Source organism: Felis catus, chromosome C2 (assembly GCF_018350175.1).
Source record: "Felis catus isolate Fca126 chromosome C2, F.catus_Fca126_mat1.0, whole genome shotgun sequence".
NCBI classification, from domain to species: Eukaryota; Metazoa; Chordata; class Mammalia; order Carnivora; family Felidae; genus Felis; species Felis catus.
The window spans coordinates 122,878,396-122,898,494 of NC_058376.1; the positions used below are offsets into that span (position 1 = coordinate 122,878,396).

Sequence of the window (20,099 nt, forward strand, 5' to 3'; positions counted from 1 at the left end):
ATCTAATGCTTTGTTCGACTCAGGGAATGACATCATCGCCTCTCATCTCCCCTCAGATACCCACAGACGGGTCTTTGAAGTTCCCTTCTCACGTGCCTATTAATTTGTGCCCTCAGATGCCTGGGAAGTAGCAGGTCTGAAATGTGCTGGCATTTGGAACCACCTACTGTTCATACATCCTGTTTGATTACAAAAGTGATCTCGGTTCTGGCAGCACGTTGGAATCACCTCAGGGAGCTTTTAAGGAATCGTAATGCCTGGTCCAACCTGGGATCAATTAAATCAGAGTCTCAGAGGGTGTGCCCTGGGAATCAGTATGTTTGAAAAGCTCTGGCATGCAGGAAGAATGGTGCCTCTGGGGTACTACCTGGGCAGGGGTGTGGGGGAGAATGCAGGGTGCCCAGACACTCCATGTCTTCGTGTCTCGCTATACGAGGAGACAAGGAAGGTCTTGGGAAGGTTTTGGGAAGGTTTGAGGGGTGGGGTTTCTCATTGTCCATGTGCTCTGCACCCCTTCAAACATGAAAATGCCTGCATTTCCAACTCAGTGATACACATTCAAAAACAAACAAACAAACAAACAAACGAGCACACCAACAACCATTAGGAGGGAAGAACAGTGGCAAATAAGTCACATCATTTTGTTTTAGAGACCCAGGTGTTCTGTGTTCTTGTGGTTGTTTTTTAAAGGAAAGAAACCTAATATGCCAGTTTGAAGTTGACCTTTTTTTAGGCTTAGGTAAAAAGGGACTTAACACAAATGTAATTCTGGACACCATAAGGATGCCAGGGCTTTACAAGGGTCACCTCTCATCTGCAGGGTAACAATTAGGGGCATGAACCATCTAATTTGCCTGGAAGATGTTGTTTCCCAGGACACAGGGCTCTTACTGCTAAAACTGGGAAAGTCCCAAGAAAACTTAGCAAGTTGGTCACCCTACCAAGAATTAGGTCCCAATTGCTGGATTCTTGACATGGCCATGAAGGAAACACAGAGTTAAGAACCGGACCCTCTTGGGACAGATATCATTGATAGCCAAGTCAAGATCCCAAGATCTATGTCAACACCCTTTCATGATCTTCAGCTCACTTTTCTGAAAACCAGCCACAATCTCAATGGAATTCATCTCCAATTTGAAGAGGAATCTTCATACGCCATTACGGTGGTTGTGTCCCCCATTTTATGTTTTCTGGTATCAGTTCATAACCACAGATCCCAGGTACCTGGCACCAGGAATTTAGATGACAATTTTATCCATTATTCATAATCCTCAACAATAACTAAAATAGCATTATTATACCCATATTAATAACTCTAGAATTAGACTCCAAGTGTATCTAAATTCACAGCCCATGCCCTTTCTACTACATCATGCTGCCTCTCAGGAGTGAGGATGCCTAACACCCGCTTCTGAAATTCCTCCAGACGTGCCTTCCTACCTGCCAAGATGTGCCCCCGATCCTCTCTGCCAAGCCCTTCCTGAGACTGGTTTATTAGTTTGAGATTTCTCATTTGTACTGAGACTTCAATAAAACAACAAGAACAAGAACAAGAACAAGAACAACAAGAACAACAACAACAACAACAGCAATATGAGGTGGGTACCATGCCCCCTGCACAGCTGAGGGAACTCAGGCTCAGAAAGATGAGGTAACTCATCAAAGCACGTGCAGCTACCCCATGGGAAGGCTGGTTTCCAAATTCACATGTGTCTGAGCCCTTCTCCTGGCTCAGAAGGGGAAAGGCATCCCCGGGGATTCTTGGGACTCATGGCAGTGGAAGCTCCCCCGATAGCAACTGCCCACTCAGAACCACAATTATTTAGTAGGAATATCCTCTGATTGAAGGGGCAGGAGGTGCATTCAATTAACATTTCATGCAGAGTCAAAATTCATGACTCTCCCGGGGAAAATAATAAAACGTCACCTTAATCATAATTAAAAATGATACTCAGCTTCCATCTGATGTGCATCTAAATCTATTTTAGTGTTATTAGTATGGAAACAGATTCTCCATCAGTGTCATCCCCGGCTCATAAATAAACTAAAGTAAAAGCAAAATAAATTTTAAGTTGGAAGTATCAACGTAAACGCATTTTTACAAGTTGTCTTATTTACAGTCACTGAGATTCACAGTTTATTGATTGCAAGTTAAAAAAAATTATGCATATCATACTGCATAACAAGAAGACTTTAAGAAAATGAGAGATTCACTGGCACGCATGACCTCAGTAGATGCCCTGCTGGCTAAAGCAGGGGCCATGCGCCATGGCAGCGTCCCTCAGGTCCTGGACCAGCAATTCAATGTGAGCTCACAGGGGTGAGGCCACTGTCCAAAGCCACTACGGATCCCTGAAGTCAGGAAGTGTGGTGCCTTCCTGGATCAGAGTAAGACATTGTCCCCACAGAGCTGCACTGCCTCTAGGAAAGCAAAGAAGTACACACTGTGACCAAGGACACTCTCAACTCCAACATCTGTCAGTCTTTGCGTTTTCCTTTTTGGAAAGCGCTAGTCTCGGGGACATGGCAATGTGTTTCCACCAACGTTTAGAAACCCTTGACCATCCAGGACTCTCTCTCTGGATTGTTCTCCCCTATGCTTGTCACCCTGGTAAACTAACTTACCTTTCTAAAACCCACTTTAGTCATCGTGTAGGTAAAGGATTAAACACTCCTTTTCCTTTGCAGCCTCTAAGCCTCATATATCCACCACTTGTTCCATTTATCCACAGTTGGGCAATTTCTTCACTTAAATGGCAGTATCTCCTTCAAGCTTTTGAGCCTCCTGGAGGTGCAGGTGAGTTTCCTTCATTTCTGTATTCACCACGCCTACCACCGTGCAAGGCATGGAAGCAGTTACCTGCACATTTCACTGCACTGGATTAAAACTAAACTGAATATGTTTTACCCTGAAATTTATTTCTGTTTGACTTTCTCACAAGCTTACTTTTATCTCATTAATCATTCAAACAGGCACTCCTTGAATACCTACTATGCCCTCAGCCTTGAACACTAAAAGCCAAGTACAAAATACATCGACAGCCTCGTAACACGTGGTTGCCAAGTTAGGAGACAAGTGACACGCATACCAAAACAACTCGATTTGTATTTCCCAAAGTGTCTCCTGAGAAAGCAAGACTCTCTGTGAGAAAGAGGATCTGTGGTGAGGCAAGTGTGGGGAGCCTTGCACAGTTCTGCTTCCTGGGGAGTCAGCCTGCAGGCTCGTGCAGCTCAGGTCTGAGAAGCCTTGTAGCCACACACACCGTGGCCTTTTAAAACCCTAATATTTCAAAATTTATTGGGCAACGGGAACTTTTAAAAATATAAATAAAATTAACATTCTGTAGGAGAAAGTGCTACAGAGAACAAATTACAATAAACCTCAAACTAGAACTATAAACCTAATAAAATACAAGCACAAATGAAAATCTGTTTAGGAAGAAGTTCAAAAGGTCTGACCTCTCCGTTAGATAAGTGAGGCCTTAAAAAAATGCGTGGCTCCATTGACTGAGTGTCTGACTCTTGATTTCAATTCAGGTCATGATCCCAAGGTCGTGGGATAGAGCCTTGCGTCGGGCTCTGTGCTGAGTGTGGAACCTGCTTAAAATGCTCTCTTTCTGCAAGATTCTCTCTTGCTGCTCCTTTCCCTCCTTTGTGCGTGCTCTCTGTCTCAAATAATAATAAAGGAAGGTAAGCGAGGCCTTGTCTTGGAGAAAGTCCTCCTTTGTTCTGCTATTGCACTTGGGTTTGCTCCAATAAACTTGTATTGAGCAGCTATTATGTGGCAGGCATGATCCCAGGGGCTGTGGCCACAGAGATGAACCAGATACCAGATCAAGTATAAAGCTGTGCCTAGATTTGTGAGCATGTGAGTGTAGATGTACAAGTGTGTGCGACTGAATGTGTGCGTGTGTGTGTGTGTGTGTGTGTGCACATGTGGGCACGTGATGCCTAAGACAGAGACTCCTCCTACAAAGAGCCTAGACTCCTAGATAGATATAGAGTGAAGGAAAGGAGAGATGACATTTCCTCAGGTGTGAGGCAGGGTCTCATATGACATAAAGTCCCGAATGGCTGTGATGTGAATTTAACTTCATGCTAACGTCATTCTCTTGATAATAACCACACTACAAAACCCACCCCATGTCAGGCAGCTCCACTCTGCAACCATTCCATTCCCTGCCACACTGGTCGGCCTGCCACCCAGAGGGCCGCCCAGGTACAGGCAGCATCAGGAAGCCCTGTGGCATATTGCTGCATAGCCCTGGCCTCAAGTCTCTAATCCTCTTAGCCGTGACTGAGGTCAGATGTTAACGCTCCTCCCTGGCACTGAATGCAGACAGCCTTCCTCTCCACTCCCCTGGCATTTCTGATGGACAGACTACACTCCTTATAGGAGAGGAGCTGCACACTGGGCAGAAGAAACATGGGCACAGACCTGGGCTACACCAAGGAGGACCAAAGTGTGCTCTCAGCATTACCAGGCCTGGTTGTGGTTCCAGCTCTGACATGGACTAACTTTGGCGTTAGTCTAGGCCTTTGGAGTTAGTTAACTCTAGGCCTGCTTATCATCTGTGCCATGCAGGTAGTGGACTCTAGGCAAGCACTGCTCAAACATCCATGTGCTTGTGAATCACCTGGAGGCTCCATTAGGATGTAGATTGACTCAGTAGATCTGGAGACCTGAGATTTTGCATATGTAACAAGCTCCCAGGTGATGCTGAAACTGCTGGCCCATGGACCACACTTTAGGAGGCATGAAAACCCTCTTTTCCCTCTCCCAGAGCCTGCAGTCCCACTTCTTAGCACTCCCTGGGAAGGCTGAAACCATGGAACTTATGGAGGCCCTGCACTGTATATAGTTATGATCATTACCTATTGCCTCAGCTGCATATAGTCCAAATGGGGTGCTTTCACTATGTACTCGCAGTCACATGGGGGAACAACAGGTATCCACACATCATGCACTCCTGTAAAGTCATGCACACATACATACACATGCCACACATCCTCCCTATTCGCCATCTTGTGATCACCCTGAGAGATGTCACAGAGAGATGACAGCAACAGTACCCAGGATGTCCCAAAACATCAACACCCTCGCATAACACACTTCTGGGAAGCACACCGCTAGCTGACCATTTACCTGGCAATGGCTTTCTTTCTAAAGTCTGGATTAAAATTTTGAGCCCTGAATTAGCCTTTCGACAGTGAGCATTCACATCCTAACTTGGAAAGGGGAGACCAAGAGCACACTGCTGTCCCTGTCCATTGGTAGGGGGCTTTAATGCATATACCTCCCACTGACTTTGTGCTACACTCCAACATGATGGGGAAAGACTGAGCCATGAGATCTGAGAAGCTTTTTGTTCCTAGAGCGTGGTGGAGAAAATGGGACTGATATAGATAGGAAACACGTGCTTCCGAAAATCAGGGAAGGAAAAAAGAACCGTGGGCTATAGTCGCCCCTGGCAAGGGTTCTAGAACAATCAGAGCTTCACAATGAGTGAGGTGGAAGAAAAAGAAGTGGTGTTGATGAAAAGCAGTATATAAAAAGTACAGATAACCATGGCAGCACGTATATGTACTTCTCTATGTGAATGGAGAGTGAAGGATGATATGGGTAAGCTCAGGCCCTTTATCTGGGGAGGGGCCTGCAACACAGCAATGTTCATCCCCAAGAGAATCACTTCGGGAATATGCACTTTTCCTCCACAGGCTGTTGGGCAGTGAGGACTCCGTCAGGCCCCATTGCCTCTGTGAATGCCAGACATGGCAGCCTGGGGAATGGGAGTCATGTCCTCTCATAAAGTTCAGAGTCCCGTGAGCTCTTGCTGCTTGTAAGCTTCCCCGTGGGAAGGTGATGGCTGAGTGTCAAAACCCTCCAGGTCCATAAAAACCCTGTAGTTACCAACCAAGTGGGAAGTCACTGTGGTGGACGACTGCATCTCTGTCTTGTATAGGCAGAAGTTAGCTTCCCTGGTCTCTGGGAAGCCAGAGCACAGAGAATGATGTTCAGCATTGAGCACATGAGCCTTTCAAAATGCAAAGTAAACTTAAGTAAAAAATACTCTCAGATGTCGGCCCACGGAAGACACATGGCCACACTTTTCAATATTATATTTCAGATACGCTTTCTTCATATTTCTGCTCATATATCTCATAGGCAGGTTTTCCTGAAAATAGTGAAGATGCATTTTAAAACCACGGTGTGGTTTCTATGAGTCTTTCTCAATGAAACCTTCACTGATTCCTGGAATAGGTCAATTTCCCCCACTTTTACATATTCACAATATACTGTATAGGTCCTCTCCTCTGCAGCATGTAAGGCAACTATATTAAATAGTTTGTGTGCTTATTGAAGGCCCATATTCCTTCCTGACAGAACTCCAGGGCCTTTATCTGTCTTGTTTATTTCCCAGATTCAAGTACAATTCCTGATACATAATAAGAACCCAATCAAAATTTGCCAAGCGGAGTCTGGGGCCAACATGGCAGAGAAGTAGGGGAAACCGTATTTCCCACATCTCTCAAACAAAGAAGGACTGAAGCCAAAGGACTTTGAACCTCAAGAGTCTGGGGGGAAAAGAGACCGAGTCTAAAAGGAAGACACTGGGACATCCTTGATGGGCTATGGGGCTACTTCAAGGAACAAATCAAAGCACACCTGGTGGAGGGTCCAAAACATCACTATGAGTAGGGAAATAAATAACCAAAGTCACAACAAGAGAGAACAAGTAACACTCTCCAAAAAACACCTCCTGAAGGGCTAGGTCCTGGACAGTATATGAACCCCCTCCCCCTCTTTAAGGTAGCAGTGCTTGTAGGTGCAGATCACATAACAAGCTTTTAAAACTCTTAAGGGACAGAAAACTAGCCAAAAATGACAAAACAGAAGAATTCTCCTTAAAAGAAATTGCAGGAAGAAGTGACAGCTAAAGAATTGATCAAAACAGATATAAACAACGTAACTGAACAAGAGTTTAGAATAATAGTCATAAAATTAATCGCTGGGCTTGAAAAAAGTATAGAAGACAGCACAGAATCTATTGCTGCAGAGATCAAGGGACTAAAAAATAGTCACAATGAATTTAAAAATGCTATAAATGAGGGGCAAAATAAAATGGAGGTGGCCGCAGTGCAGATTGAAGAGGTAGAGGGGAGAATAGGTGAATTAGAAGAGAAAATTATGGAAAAAGAGGAAGCTGAGAAAAAGAGATTAAAAAAAAAAATCCCAGACCATGAGGGGAGAATTAGAGAACTAAGTGATTCAATCAAATGCAACAGTATCCATATCATGGGAATTCCAGAAGAAGAAGAGAGAGAAAGGGGCTGAAGGTGTACTTGAAAAAATCATAGCTGAGAACTTCCCCAATCTGGAGAAGAAAACAGGCATGGAAATCCAAGAGGCACAGAGAATTTCCTTCAGATGTAAACTGAATTGATCTTCTGCACAACATATCATAGTGAAACTGGCAAAATATAAGGATAAAGAGAGAATTCTGAAGGCAGCTAGGGATAAATGGGCCTTAACATAAAAAGGTAGACACATAAGGGTAGTAGCAGACCTATCTACTGAAACTTGGCAGGCCAGAAAGGAATGGCAGGAAATCTTCAATGTGATGAACAGGAAACATATGCAGCCAAGAATCCTTTCCCAGCAAGTCTGTCATTCAAAACAGAAGGAGAGATAAAGGCTTTCCCAAACAAACAAAAACTGAAGGAATTCACCACCACTGAACCAGCTCTACAAGAGATCCTAATGGGGACTCTGTGAGTGAAGTGTTGCAAGGACCTCCAAGTACCAGAGACATCACTACAAGCATGAAACCTACAGACATCACAATGACTCAACCCGTATCTTTCAATAATAACACTGAATGTAAATGGACTAAATGACCCAACCAAAAGACACAGGGTATCAGAATGGATAAAAAAATAAGACCCATCTATTTGCTGTCTATAAGAGACTCATTTGAGACCTGAGGACACCTTCAGATTGAAAGTGAGGGTATGGAGAACTATCTATCATGCTACTGGAAGTCAAAAGAAAGCTGGAGTAGCCATACTTATATCAGACAAACTAGACTTTAAGTTAAAGGCTGTAACAAGAGATGAAGAAGGGCATTACATAATAATTACACGGTCTATCCATCAGGAAGAGCTAACAATTATAAATGTCTATGCAACAAATTCGGAATCACCCAAATATATAAAACAATTAATCACAAACATAGCAACCTTATTGATAAGAATGTGGTAATTGCAGGGGACTTTAATAGTCTACTTACAACAATGGACAGATCATCTAGACAGAGAATCAGTAAAGAAACAATGGCCCTGAATGGTACATTGGACCAGATGGACTTGACAGATATATTTAGAACTCTACATCCCAAAGCAGCAGAATATACTTTCTTCTTGAGTGCACATGGAACATTCTCCAAGATAGATCACATACTGGATCACAAAATATCTCTCAATAAGTATAAAATAATTGAGATCATACAATGTACACTTTCAGATCAAAATGCTATGAAACTTGAAATTAACCACAGGAAAAGCCTGGAAAACTTCCAAAAGCATGGAGGTTAAAGAACATCCTACTAAAGAATGAACGGATCAAGCAGGCAATTAGAGAAGAAATTAAAAAATATATGGAAACAAATAAATAAAGATTAAAATGCAACAATCCAAACCCTTTGGGATGCAGCAAAGGCAGTCCCAAGAGGAAAATACATTGCAATCTAGGCCTATCTCAAGAAACAAGAAAAATCCCCAGTACAAAATCTAACAGCACATCTAAAGGAACTAGAAGTGGAATAGCAAAGACACCCCAAACCTAGCAGAAGGAGAGAAATAATAAAGATCAGAGCAGAAATAAACAATATAGAATAAAAAAAAATAGAACAGATCAATGAAACCAAGAGTTGGACTTTTGAAAAAATAAACAAAATTGATAAACCTCTAGCCAGGCTTCCCAAAAAGAAAAGAGAGAGGACCCAAAGAGATAAAATCATGAATGAAAATGGATTTATTACAACCAATTCCTCAGAAAGAAAAGCAATAATCAGGGAATGCTATGAAAAATTATATGCCAACAAACTGGACAACCTGGAAGAAATTGACAAATTCCTACACACCCATACACTACCAAAACTCAAACGGGAAGAAACAGAAAATTCTGAACAGACCCATATCTAGTGAGGAAATGGAATCAGTTATCAAAAATCTCCCAATAAATAGGAGTCCCGGACCAGATGGCTTCCCTGGGGAATTCTACCAGACATTTAAAGCAGAGTAAATACCTCTCCTTCTCAAGTTGTTCTAAAAAATAGAAATGGAAGGAAAACTTCTGGATTTCCTTGAAATCCTATGAATTCCTAGCACACCAGCATTACTTTGATTCCCAAACCAGATACCCAGCAAAAAAAGATATACAGGCCAATATCCCTGATGAATGTGGATGCAAAAATTCTCAACAAGGTACTAGCAAATCGAATTCAACAGCATATAAAAATAATTATTCATCATGATCAAGTGGGATTCATTCCTGGGATGCATGGCTGGTTCAATATTTGCAAATCAATCAGTGTGATACATCACATTAATAAAAGAAAAGGTAAGAACCAGGAGATCCTGTCAATAGATGCAGAAAAAGCATTTGACAAAATATAGCATCCTTTCTTAATAAAAACCCTCAAGAAAGTAAGGATAGAAGGAACATACTTAAACATTGTAACAGCCATTTATGAAAAGCCCACACCTAAAATCATCCTCAGTGGGGAAAAACTGAGAGCCTTTCCCCTTGAGATCAGGAACACGACAGGGATGTCCACTCTCACCGCTGTTGTTTAACATAGTGTTGGAAGTCCTAACATCAGCAATCAGACAACAAAATGAAATAAAAGGTATCCAAATTGGCAAAGAGGAAGTCAAACTTTCACTTTTCACAGAAGACATGATACTCTACGTGGAAAACCTGACAGACTCTGCCAAAAGTCTGCTAGAACTGATACATGAATTCAGCAAAGTTGCAGGGTACAAAATCAATATACAGAAATTGGTTGCATTTTTATACGCCAATAATGAAGCAACAGAAAGAGAAATAAAGAAACTGCTCCCATTTATAATTGCACCAAGAACCATAAAATACCTAGGGATAAACCTAACCAAAGATGTAAAAGATCTGTTTGCTGAAAACTCTAGAAAGCTTATGAATGAAATTGCAGAAGACACAAAGAAATGGAAAAACATTCCATGCTCATGGACTGGAAGAATAAATATTGTTAAAGCATCAATACTACCCAAAGTAATCTACACATTCAATGCAATCCCAATAAAAATTGCATGAGCATTCTTCTCAAAGCTAGAACAAACAATTCTGAAATTTGTATGGAACCACACAAGACCCAGAATAGCCAAAGTAACAGTGAAGAAGAAAACCAAAGCAGGAGGCATCACCATCCCAGATTTTAACCTCTACTACAAAGCTGTAACCAGCAAGACAGTATGGTATTGGCACAAAAACAGACACATAGACCAATGGAATAGAATAGAGAACCCAGAATTGGACCCACAAATGTATGGTCAAGTAATCTTTGACAAAACAAGAAAGAATATCCAATGGAAAAAAAAGTCTCTTTAACAAATGGTGCTGGAAGAACAAGACTTCTGCAACATGCAGAAGAATGAAACTAGACAACTTTCTTACACCATACACCAAAATAAACTCAAAATAGATAAAGGACCTAAATGTGAGACAGGAAACCATCAAAACCCTGGAGAAGAAAACAGGCAACAACCTCTTTGACCTAAGTCGCAGCAATGTCTTACTTGACCCATCTCCAAAGGCAAGGGAATTAAAAGCAAAAATGAACTATTGGGACCTCATCAAGATAAAAAGTGTCTGCACTGCAAAGGAAACAATCAACAAAACTAAAAGTCAACTGATGGAATGGGAAAAGTTATTTGTAAATGATATATCAGATAAAGGGCTAGTATCCAAAATCTATAAAGAACTCACCAAACTCACCACCCAAAAAACAAATAATCCAGTGAAGAAATGGGAAGAAGACATGAATAGACACTTTTCCAAAGACATCCAGGTGGCCAACAGACACATGAAAAGATGCTCAACATCACTCCTCATCAGGGAAATATAAATCAAAACCACACTGAGATACCACCTCATGTCGGTCAGAGTGGCTAAAAAGAACAAATGAGGAGACTATAGATGCTGGTGAGGATGTGTAGAAACGGGAACCCTCTTGCACTGTTGGTGGGAATGCAAACTGGTACAGCCATTCTGGAAAACAGTGTGGAGGTTCCTCAAAAAATTAAAAATAGAACTACCCTAAGACCCAGCAATTGCAATGCTAGGAATTTACTCAAGATATAGGAGTGCTGATGCATAGGGGCACATGTACCCCAATATTTACAGCAGCACTTTCAACAATAGCCAAATTATGGAAAGAGCCTAAATATCCATCAACTGATGAATGGATAAAAAAGATGTGGTGTATATATATACAATGGAATACTACTTAGCAATGAGAAAGAATGAAATCTGGCCATTTGCAGCAATGTGGTTGGAACAGGAGAGTATTATGTTAAGTGAAATAAGTCAGGCAGAGAAAGACAGATACTGTATGTTTTCACTCATATGTGGATCCTGAGAAACTTAATAGAAGACCATGGGGGAAGAGAAGGGGAAAATAAAGTTACAGAAAGGGAGAGAGGCAAACCATAAGTGACTGTTGGATACTGAGCACAAACTGAGGGTGGATGGGGGTGGGGGAGAGGGGAAAGTGGGTGATGGGCATTGGGGAAGGCACTTGTTGGGATGAGCACTGGGTGTTGTATGGAAACCAATCTGAAAACCAATTATATAAAAAATTTTCTCTAGTGAATTTATGACTGATTGAGTGAATTCATAGTCTAATCATTTGGGCTAGAAGGGTCTGGGACACTAGCATTGGAGCAGGATGCCAGGGAACAGTTACAGGACATTAATATCAAGGTTGGAACTAAGTGAAGGACCAACTCCCTCCTCTGCCAGCTCTTAAATGTTTATTCAAACAAAGAGATCTGGATGAGTGGTCTGGACCACAGGCCACTGTAAGTGCATTTATGGAACGTTGAGTCTATTCTCTTTTCCCTCATCCATGCCAGATAGTAATACTTAAGTCCTTACAGAACACTTACTTGCTGAACATAAACATGTCCTGAGAATATTTTCCAACATAGCACTTCCAGTAGTCACTGACACCTGATGAAATGACAGGAGATAAGAAACCTATTTATCATCCTGACCACAAGTGACAGGGATGGGCAGGCACAATTTGACATAATAGGTGTAAGTCACGCCATGAAATGGCACTGTTAATATTCCTCTTTTTTTTTTAAATTATCTTGCTAAAAATACTGGAAAGCAACACATAGAATAACTTACAAATTATATCTACAGCTGATTTCATGCATTATCATTTTTCATGTTGTGTCACATTGTCAACAGTTACAATTTTTCATCTCCTGGGATGTCAATACATTACAACTAATTATCGGGGACCTATACCACTTCCCCCACTCCGAGTCTCCTAAAGGATGGTCATCATGTCATCGGAAGAGGAAGATTCTCTGATGGAGACGGCAAGTATAAAGGGAGGGACCCTAGGAGCGCCCTGTAAAACTTTGGCCACCTCTTTTAACCATCTTTAGAATACTCCATATCCCCTGGTGTGTCTTCATTGCTTCAATCTTTCAGAGCTGGCATACATCCTCCCTAGTTCTTTATTCTTCTTTGCTAGGAGTAAGCCCAGGGATCATCCACCATTAGCAAAGGCCTCACCTCCTGGCCTGTAGAACTTGTGTCAGCACACTGGCAGTATAAGTGAGATTCATGTGTGTTATCATTTTATATCTGTATAAATGTTGTCTCATCTGCCCTCCCAACAAACTGTATCATTACTTTCAAATGAAGAAATGAGGATCTGTGAAGGTATGTAACTTGACTAAGGTTTCATAGCCAGTGGATATTACAGTTCAGCGGGGCTCAAATGTTGTCCCTTTATTTCCAAATCTCATTCTTTTTCCACAATGCTATTCAGTGTCTCATGCTTGTTTTCTCTGATCGTGATAACTTGCTCAGTAAGCACTACTGTAAAAAGAAAACAGAACATCCAGCTGCAGTTAAGGTAGAGCTCTATGGCTGGGGCTGGGGCTTAGAGAAATGTCAAGGCCAGAGGGAAATGCACAGATGTAATGTCTGTACCTGGGAAAGACAGAAGCATATTCTATTTTTCTGGAGTGAAACTCTACAATACAGGATGTTTTTTTTCTTTTCAAAATGTCTATTATATATGTGTATATACACACAAATATACACACACACACACACACACACATATATATACATACATAATTTGATCTCTTTTAAGATGTATTTTTTTCATATTTCATCATCATTGAAATCAGGATGTATCTTACAAACAATGAATCAGTGGCATCTCTCAATGTCAGGCCAGGCTGTAGTCATAGTGCAGTTGTCATGGACAGTGTATACACATCAAAATTTACAAAATGGCTTTTATCACTTGAACAAAATCCTGGATACAATAATGGGAAACTTTTAAGACATGCTGCCCTAGCTATGCTCCAGTGGTACCGAGGATGATACTATACAGAAAAAGTTGGACTTAGATAGCACTAAGTGATAGATGATACTTGATTAGAATTTTCAGCCTCTGAATGTGAGGATAACTTGTGGACAGCTCAAGCACTGAATTTTAGCTATATTTTCTAGTGTTTTATAGTATACATAGGAGTGATAATAGTATTCTGATTTTAAAGCTCTTAATACATATAAACTTTTATCCAAAGTAGCAAGAAAGCCATAGGTTAGCTGGCAACATTTTTCCGTTTTTAGTGGCACATAAAAATATGGTGCATCTTAAAATTGATGGCACCTTTGCACCAATAAGTAGAGCTCACATACATATTGTGTGTTAATTCACATGTGTACGTGTGTCTATTCTACAACCCTAAAGAAAAACTGAGTTACAGGTCTGGACTGAACCAGAATTGTGGAGTTATCATTTTGCTTTTTATGCGACCGACCAACCTGCCCCGTCCTCACAGCCAACCTCTGGGGAGACTGGCAGCAAAAATTGTGTCTATTAAGGACTTTGTACGACCCAAATGCAGAAAAAGATTACTGGGACAGGTGATGAGATGTACAGCACATATGAAAAATATACAGAAATATTTTTTTCCATGTGTCGCTTTTATTTTCCCCCAAAGGAATGTGTTAAATTTAGCTGGGCAATCTAACTTCCGTTTTAGATCTACATCCATTGTACTTTACGCCATGAATGCTGAACTAAAACTCTGGAATTCAAATCCCTTCTTGCCTTAATCATTCTGTTCTTTCAATGCATCACAAATTTCTTTGTAGCCAAACCCAAGGCTCTGAGGCATTCTTGAAATAGTTCTTTTAAAGCTGACATTTAAAACTCACCCCTAACTCAAATTATAATGGTTTTGACATGGCGTTCTGAGAAGGTACAGGGCTTAATAGCAAACACTTCTCATGTATTAAGCAGGATTAGTCAACCTAATTCTAAAAAGATGTCATAATGAGAACACCACAACAGATGTTTTAAAATTTGGATGAAATTTGCTTCTATTTTTCCCTTAATGTCTTGGAACATGAAAGGAAAGTTCCACTTCTAAAAGTGAATAGAAATCTCTGGTTACTAATTACAAAACAGGATGCAAAGAAAATGGGTGAGGTTCCTAGTAGAAGTGAAATATATTAAAAGTAGTTTCTTCTGGACAGTATAGATTTTTTTTCCACTCTGTGAAGGAAATGTTCTTAAAATAGAACACAGAGAACTTTACCTAGCTGAAAACCATGCATAATTCAGCATAGAGAGTGAACCATAATCTCTTTACACTGTTTGGGTAAGTGGTTTGTGCTCTGAAAACAGGAATTTTCCAGATAGCAGTGAAAAGTCAGATTGTATTTCTCTTCAATACAAGTATCTGCCACAACTAGAGGCCCTAGCAATCTATCCTATGGCCCCAAAGGGTCAGGAGAAACGTTGTCTGTCCTCAGATCTGAGACAGGATGCAAATATAGCATTGAGGCTGACACTTGGAAAAGCATCCATGTTTAGCTCTGAGCACACAGATACGTGGAATGGGTCTGTCCCTCTGAATGCTGGGTGGATTTATGCGAATGCATGTTGATTTCTTTCTTCTGTAATTGGGAAATACCAAATAATCATTCATAAAGGCTTTAATTTGTTTTATATAAATACTTTTGAGACAGTAGAGCCTGGAGTTTAGAAACATCATTTCAAATCCGCGGCTACTTCAGTTGTTAACTACACAAACTACACAACAGGCAGCACTGCATAGAGATCTCTGTGAGAAGTGAAAGAAATGAGGTGAAACTTATGCCCCAGCTTACTGTTTGGCAAGAGTTTCTGGGATTTGTCATAGGGAGAGAGTGTCCAGAGAGAGAGCTCAGCAATCCCCCCTGAGCTAAGAAGTCAGATTCAGAAGTTTGAGAGGATCAAGGCAGCTAGAATCTGTGGGCAAGAGTATCAGAAAGGAAGGAGATGCAGAGAGAAACAAAGACAAAGAGACACAGAGACAAAGACAGAGGGAAGGAGAACACGCTCTGGAGATAGCAAAGAACTTCCCTTGGGTCTTTGATTGAGTCCCAATCAGAACACACGAGTAAGAAAACCACCAAGGCTGGGGAAAGAACTACTAAAGGAACAGGAAGTATAATCCCTGGAACTCACCTGGGGCGAGGAGTAGTTTGCATTCCCACCATCCAGTGAGGAAAACCTTGTAATACATGAGGCACGGAGTATTGCTTAGGTGTGGGGACAAATTATCCGTAGACTTACGGCTGATGTGGTCCAAACTAACCATACTTAAAAGTAAGTCTTGAACACCTTGAACTGATTCCAAATCACTTAACTGGGTTACAGAATGAAGTCCTCAAATATTTAAAGGTATAATAAAAAATGCTGCAACTCAACATAACATTCACAATGTCCAGAAACCAGTAAAAATCTACCAGGCATGCAAAGAAACAGGAAAACATAGGAGAAGAACAACCAATTGATAAAAACAGACTCAGAAATGACATAGATGATAGAATTAGTAGACAAAGGATTTAAAACAACTACTATAAATATATCTCATATGTTCAAAAAGCATGGGCAGATATAGGAAAGATGGAAAATAAAATAGATGAATAGATAGGTAGATAAATAACAGATGTAGACACATGAGGATGATTTTATACCTATTTATCATAGAACTTCTATAAATGAAAAAAAATACATGAGGTTTAAAATACACTGGATGGGAGATAACAGCAGATTAAATACTGTAGCAGAGCAGTGAACTTGAAGGCATAGCAATGAAATTATCCAAAATGAAATAAAGAGGGGAAAAGAATGAAAAATAAAATTAGTACGGCATCAGTGCGTCAGTGAGTTATGGGACAATATCAAACAGCCTAACATACTTGTAATTGGAATCCGAGAAAATAGGAGTGGAGATGGAAAAAATGTTTGAAGAAACAATTATTGCAAATTTAACAAATTTGATGAAAACTATAAACTCATAAAAAGCTCAATAAGCCTCAAGGAGAAGAAATAAGAAAACACATAAGGCACAGTATATTAAAGAGTAAAATCTTTAAATTCACCCAGAGAAAAAAATGCCTATTACACACACAAACAAAGGTAAGATTAAGAACAGACTTTTCATCAGAAAAGTCTGTCTACTAGTCGGAGACAGTTGAGTAACATCTTTATAGTTTGTTTGTTTGTTTTTTTAATATAATAGGAATTAACTCGTAAGGGTGTGTTAAAGTTTAAAAGAGGTAATATTTTTATTTTATAATTCTTAGGCTAGCACAAAGTGGGTACTATTTTAAGTATTTAGTAAATTAAACAAACAAAAACAAAAACAATTGTAGGCTTCCTTTCCCAAAAGATCCCAGAATTTTAGGTGTGCAAAGAGGCCCTTAGAAATCATCAAATCCAAATCAATGATTTTACAGGACTGATCCCTGAGGCTCAGAATTGGGATCACCCTTGGTCAAGGACAAAAATGAGGTACAGGCAGAGGGAGCTTTGGGACCCCAATAACTCATGGGTCTTCTTGATGACACCATCTGCCATAGTCACTATCCACGGTCAACCATTTGATTTTCTCCGGCCTCATTCCCAAGTATCACTCTTCACTGCAACCTTCTTCTTGTATTTGTGGCTTTTCCCTAGAAATTACTCTCCTAAGAATTTGCTTTGCTCAAGCAATTTATTCTTCTTCATTTTCCTCCTTCTAGCAAATAAAGTGGTCTCATCTATAGTCATCTAGTTCAAAGCAGAGTTTAAATCTTGGATGAAGATAAGTCCCCCTACTCACTGCCAGCTTGTGAAGGCAATGGTCTAGTCACTAGGAGGGTGCTCAGGATCCCTGGGGAGATTCTGGGGCTACCCCTCTGGGCCCCTACCTCCCCCTACCTCCCCCAGTTCCACTGGCAAAACAGCTTTGGAGCCTGCTGGCACAGAAAAAACAGACAGCAAGGGCTCCTCACTGGAGCATATTTGAAAAGGTAAGACCAGACCCTCTGTTAGTCACAACAAACTAGAAGATTAATTAAAGCCACTCAGACTAACAGGTGGGTCTCCAGAGGTGCACAGCACTGGACACACCTTAAGCCCTGATTTATCACTTAAAATTGTTATCACCAAGCGTGCATTTAAGTTTCTCCCCAAACACACCGCTTCTGCACCCAGCACACTTAAGCTCCCCTTTACCACCACCTTTCTTCTTGGGAGGTTACACGGTAGACCTGCAAAGACTTCAGGGAAAGAAGAGGGTTAAAAATGCTGGTGTGCAACTGTCAGGGCCCCCCCATCTGGCCCTAAGAGGCCAATAACAGGGAGCAGCAATGCACATTAATCAATCCATGTGCCCAGCTATATACAGAGTCATGTGTTAAAAACATGGAGGACAAAATGAATATATCTCGAACTTACTACATGCAAGAAACAATTATTATAGTTAATCCTTGCAACAACATGGAGGTATGAATATTATTATTCCTACTTTGTAGTTGAGGAAGTTGATGCTTAGAGAGGCTAAGTGAGTCATAGAGCGAAATAAAAGCTGAGGAGACAAGTTTCACACACAGGGCAGTTGTCTCTCCTGGCGCTGTATGAGCTCAGGCAGGAGGAGAGCACTGTGGGTGGTGGCCACAGTCACAGGTGGCTTCCTGCAGGAAGTGGTGTGCCTGCTGGGCTTTGAGACAGGCAGAGAGGAGGGATGAAAGAAGGCAAGCTTAGGGATACAACATTAATAAAGCAAAAGAACAAGAGTGACCAGGGCAGGGACAAGACCCACTGATAGTGATAGAGGCGGAATGAGATCAGAGTGGATGAAATGGATGCAATCCTTTTACGATCTTCTCATGTGGGCACTGAGACAGACAGACGATTTCATGTGGAGGAGTAGTATAAAGAAAAGAAGTTTTAGGTATCTGGCTATTCCTAGATAACTAAGCTATTCTTTTTTGGGAAGGAACAAACAAATCCAGGAGAGCTTCTTGGAATCTCTTACCACGGTGCTGAGCACACAGCTGAATAAGACCATAACAGCTGGCACTTATTAAACATTTTGAATAAACCAAACACTTTGATAAAATCTTTCCATGCCCCATCTATTCTCCACTATAACTTTGGCAATATGTCACTTTCACTGAGCACATTTTACAGAGGAGGAAACTGAGACCCAGAGGGTCAAGCACCTTACTTGCTCAAGTATACACCACTGGTAAGGAGCAAGCCTGATTTAGACATGAGACTCCAGAGCCTTTGCTCTACGGCCTTGTAACTCGAAGTATGATCTGCAGAGCAGCAGTGTGGGACTCACCTGGGAGCAGGAGTATTTGTATTTGAAGATCTTTTCCTTAATGAATATGAAAGCTCTTAGAAAAACATAAAGCATTATCAAAGGGAAGGTATTAGAAATGCTTTTCAGCCATGGAAATTGGATTTAAGACTGTGACCCTTTCTTGGTTTATGTCTTGCATATTTGAATCTCAGCACAGAGCTGAATGGGTCCAGATGCTCTTGAGCAAAGCCCTAGAGCAGGTGTCGTCAAACCTTTTATATAAAAGACTAGGGAGGAAATATTTTAGGCTTTGCAGGCCATATGGTCTCTGTCATGATTACTCAACTCTTCCACTGTAGCATGAAAGCAGCCACAAACAATACATAAATGAACAGCGTGGCTGGGTTCCAATAAAACTTTATTTATAAACACAGGAGGTGAGCTGAATTTGGCTCCCAGGCTATGGTTTGCCATCCCAATGCTAGAACACCAGATATTCCCTCTCAAAGAGGGGCTGTAGAAAGGAGGGCAAGGTAAGAAAATATGCTTTTCTTTGAATGGACATTCTAGTAGCCACCTGGAGGCAGGACATTCCAAGGAGTCCAAGAAAGGTTTGGATTCTGAGTATCTAGAATGAATACAAGATGTACTGACAGACTGAAGAACAGTAACAGGCTATTTATGGCAGGGAAAACTTTTTCGCTCCTTCATGTCAAACTCTTGTCAGACGGGCTCTGCAGAAGAGAAGGGCATGTCAACTAATTTCCATCAATTCTGTTTTATTCATTCATCCTTACTGAGTGACTACTATATGCCAGATATTATAAATAAATACAGGATAAATTATGTAATTCCCCTGTTTTCAGAAAGTTCATAACCCAAAGGGGGAAGAAGGTATAAAGACACAGCCCGAGCCAATGTTGTGTGCGCTAGAAAGGTGAAAGCTAAGACGTACTACATGAGCTTGGAGGAGGGCACCGTATACAGACCAGGAGAAGGGAATTAGAAGCAGCTATCAGGGAGAAGGTAAGCCTCTATTGATATCTCAAGTCTTGGAGGATGCAAAGTCAACCAAGTGAAGGAGAGGCAGAGTGAAAAATGTGCAAAGGCTACAGGTGGAAGGAGCATGTGAACTTAAAGCAACGTGACTGCAGAACCAGAAAACTGAGTCT

General features: G+C 41.0%; 1 protein-coding gene across 2 annotated transcripts in view; it reads right to left on the bottom strand.

The window, feature by feature from the left end:
* The window catches only part of CLSTN2 (calsyntenin 2), a 616,602-nt gene that overhangs the window by 305,509 nt on the left and 290,994 nt on the right, over window positions 1-20,099 (bottom strand). The window lies entirely within an intron of this gene.